This window comes from Dermacentor andersoni, chromosome 1 (genome assembly GCF_023375885.2).
Source record: "Dermacentor andersoni chromosome 1, qqDerAnde1_hic_scaffold, whole genome shotgun sequence".
NCBI lineage: Eukaryota > Metazoa > Arthropoda > Arachnida > Ixodida > Ixodidae > Dermacentor > Dermacentor andersoni.
The window spans coordinates 77,435,934-77,440,218 of NC_092814.1; the positions used below are offsets into that span (position 1 = coordinate 77,435,934).

Sequence of the window (4,285 nt, forward strand, 5' to 3'; positions counted from 1 at the left end):
TTGCATAATTAGTCAACATTAATTAACCAACTTCTGAAGCAGTGGAGTTAAGCAAAAAATTCAGTGCCGCTCCACTCTGTGAAGGTGGACGACCAACGAAGCTGTGTATGTGGGCCCCTTAATGGTTAACTGTCCATTGCCGTGCGTCAAACGCCGTATGCATATAACTGGAAGGCGAGGCGCGATTAGTAGTTCCGCCACGACGTTGAGCCTCGGAAGATGATGAGGCACGGGGGTTATACATATACCCATGTATTATTGCAAAACGCGGCACGACACCTTTTGCTAACGAATCCCGGCACGTAGAATATACACGCGCCTCACCGCACTCCGAGGGTACACACTGCTTGACCGTAACCAAGGATCGTTCGTTGGTCGACGTCCCGCAGTGCAGCACTGGTTGTGAGGTCACTCGAAAACCACAAGCGGTGACGCACAACACATGCCGCACAGAATTGTTTTCCCGCAAACTCTCTCTGAAACTAGGCCGTTGCTCCAGTGAAACGTTTGCGGGATTCGGGCAGCATGGACGTTTCGCGTTTCTTTCCGCCTCGCGGTCCTGGCGGGCGGCACGCTTACGGGACCGCCAGCACGGGATAGCGGAAGGAAAGGAGATACGCAAGCGCTTGAAACGCCGACAAAGAGAGGGCGTAGCGAACGTAGGCATGGCCGACGCGGGTCAAAGTGTAGTATCTGTTCTTATCAGCTTAATATCTGATACGGGTTGTATTTGGGCCTAAGATATTAAACTTATTTTTGCAATTCGGCGGAGTGCTTAAAGCTTGCTTCACCTCCGCCGCGGGTCGGCCTGGTATTGCACTGTCTTTGGGATCGGCCACGTATGGGGAGAAATTCTCGATCTACACGGCTCGATGGACGCACGCAATTTTTTCCAGAACCTAGCCATATACAGCTTCGCTGTAAAAATTCCAATCGGAAAATTGTAGAGTGGTTTGAAAAACGTGCGATTAAACCGTTTCGAACTTTCTATTTGTTAACTATTAGTTTCTTCCCGCTTACTGCAAAGGCCCGCTCAGTGGCTATGATGTTGGGCTGCTGAGCACGAGGTCGCGGGATCGAATCCCGGCCACGGCGGCCGCATTTCGATGGGGGTGAAATGCGAAAACACCCGCGTACTTAGATTTAGGTGCACGTTAAAGAACCCCAGGTGGTCGAAATTTCCGGAGTCCTCCACTACGACGTGCCTCATAATCAGAAAGTGGTTTTGGCACGTAAAACCCCATCATTAATTACTGCAAAGGCCCGCGAAATTAAAGAAAAAAATACCACGTGACATGCCCGCTTGCGCACCGTCATTGCAGTGTTCCCAAACGTTCCGCGTTCCGCATTTGGCAGGGTGTGCTCCCGCTTAAAATGGGAAAGGGCAACCGTTATCGCCGCGCAAGCGATAACGGTTGCTGGCGTAAATCGCACAGCCCACGCCTGCGTCGCTGCCCTGTCGCCTTTTAAGCGGCAGTACATCCTGCTAAATGCTATGTTCGTTTGTACGCGGAACGTTTGTGAACGCTGCAATCACGGCGCGCAAGCGGGCATGTCACGTGGTATTTTTTATTTATATTTCGCGGGCATTTGCAGTAAGCGGGAAAAAAAAGAACTAATGCTTAATAGATAGAAAGTTAGAAACTATTTAATCGGACGTTTTGCAAACCGCTCTAGAACTTTCTAATTGGATTGCGTAACTTCATTGCTTCACAAGTTGGTTAATTAATATTGCCTAATTATGCAATTAACGAAAACGCAAAAGATAGTTTGACTTATTCCATACAATAGTCAGCAACATGCATTGGGTCGCGTCGTCTTAGAGTGCATCGACATATATTTAAACTCTGGCTAAAGTTAGCTGGGACACCCTGTATACTATTAGCTAAGGCGGCCGACCAATGGCAAAGAGCACTTACGAACGAGGAGCGGAACTCACTAAGCTGCGCTCTTCATACGCAGTTTCTTAGCCAAAAAGTTCTTGCGCTATTAAGAAAAGAGTACCACCGCAGTTGCGGCGCATTTAGCTTGCAGTGTCGTGTGGGGCGAGGATGAAAGTAAAGCTAGGTGTAGACGACAAGGAAAGAAGAAGCGCAGTTACGCAGTTACCGTATATGTCACGATAGCGCATCAGGCGGCTGCTATGCGCTGACCGCCGATCACTGTTCTCCGCTTTTTTGGCATCTTCCGTTTCCGGGTGGCTGCCATACAGCGCCCACAAGCGTGACAGCACTCACGCGCTCGCTGCCCGTCAGATAAATAGCAGGGTGGACGATAGTGAGAAATGACCTCGTTAGCGTACGAAAACGTACCCAATAGAAAGCGTAGAAAGCGCCCACCCACCCGTTTGCAAAACGTGGCTGCCCTCGGAGATGATTCTTCGCATGAAAACCTTACAACTTCTTATCCTTCGTGATTCCAGGCCAGAAACCGCGGCCGACTTACACCGCCATGCATGTTCACTTGTATATTGCGCAGCAGCCACGAAGCAGCGTACAATTTTTTACAGCCTAAGAAAATTCTTGCGGAGCATTCACGAACGCCTACAAACTCTTTCGAAAGTGAGAGGAGGCAAATATGAAAGGACTATTGGGTGGACAGACGTGAGAGAGAGATACAAGTTTTAATGATATGCTGGAGATGTTGGGATGTCATTCTGCTTACGCCTTATGTCAGCCTGGAACTTAGAATAAGGATCTTTAACCAATCAAAAGACAACGTTGGCCTGTCTTTCCTATGTTTGTTGTCTGCTTAGGCTGTGATCTGTGTAACGGCACGCTCAAATTGCACGTCAAATCAACGGCGAGCATTATACAGAGGAACACTACGTGCCATTGGAAAACGCATACAAGTACCGAGCATTGAGATCGTACACCATCGGTCGGCTTTCCTTTTCTGCTGGACGATTTATTCATTCGATAACAGTTCGAACCTATGAACTTTCGGCTTCAGGTCATGCTCTCTGCATTGGAAACTCATAGGCTGCTTTGTGATGTTACCCAGCTTACAAATAAAGCATGTGTCACGGCAGCTTCAACGTTTGTCCTGTAGTAGAACCAAGTGGCATAAATTAACGTGACAGATGGTGTTCACTCCCAAGTTATTCACACAGAATGATAATCGTACGCTGTCTAGTTAAGCGAGTGGCGATGGGATGGTTCATGCAGTGCTGCATTCTATCGAACCGTTCAGTGATTTAGAAAAATCCCAATCAATTCCACGTGATATTATTCGCCTTTTACGTTTTCATGTGTCACTATAGTGACGTCCCGCTTCGTATCTTGGGCAGAATTAGCAACCGTCTGTATGCATGTTTACTACTCTGTACACAACAAGACAAACCGCGGGCACATACATTACGTCCTTGCATATTAATTTTGAAACACGTAGACGGAGTAATGTAGTAACAGACTGGAACTAATAGCCTGCAATGTGACAATAAATCGTCCAAAAGCGAAAAGTTCTGATAATTTGAGACGTTTATGCGCGTTGTTCTTTTATTTCGCACAGTAAGCCTTAGTATAACAAGCACTCGAAAAAAATTATCTACAAGCTATCAGGGTGAGCAGGCCTTTTGCGAAAATACAACACAGCTAGGGGTGCAGACAACAGGTCAAAATGCTGACCAACTATGGTCATAGTCATAAAGGGATACCGCATTTCTAGCAACTAGGATACCACACACTACCTCCCCGAGCACTAGAACCGCACCAGTCTGTTGAAAGCCTGGAGAAACACAACTTGCCGGTAAGCACCAGCTGATGCATTAGCGTTGTCTTCCACATCAGCGCACTCCTAAGTCAAGTAGCGTGTTAAAACGGCACTGTACGCTTTTAGATGGCCTATATTATAAGAAGGCGTCGGTACGAAGAAAGCACCTGTCATCTAAGTAAAGTCGTGGCCTCCCAGCAAATCGCCTGCAACAGCGCGTCCCATCGCTTACCAGCGGCATCTTGACCGGTGCAGATCAGCGTCATTATGTTCTAAGATTGCTAATTTTCTATCGTAGAATTTTCTTCTTACGTCAGCAGCTGGCGACAGCCGTTTAGGTTTTGTAAATTGACTTACTCTTACTTTAGGCGCAAGTATGGAAGTTCGTACTTGTGCTACCATTATATACACGATTGTTGTCGAGTACAGCACTCGTTTTGGCTGCGGCAGGCATCGTAAGCTGGCTGATCTTACGAACGTATTTAGCTTAGAGGATTTGCTTTTTTTTTGAATTTTTTTTTACGCCAATATAGAAAAGTTGGTTTTGGGAATTCCACCGAGAAGCTTTGGGAAT

General features: G+C 47.1%; 1 pseudogene; it reads left to right on the top strand.

Annotated features, from left to right (window-relative positions):
* The first annotated feature begins 665 nt into the window (after positions 1 to 665).
* LOC126546472 (U2 spliceosomal RNA) lies at positions 666 to 845 on the top strand (annotated as a pseudogene).
* The last annotated feature ends 3,440 nt before the right edge of the window (positions 846 to 4,285 follow it).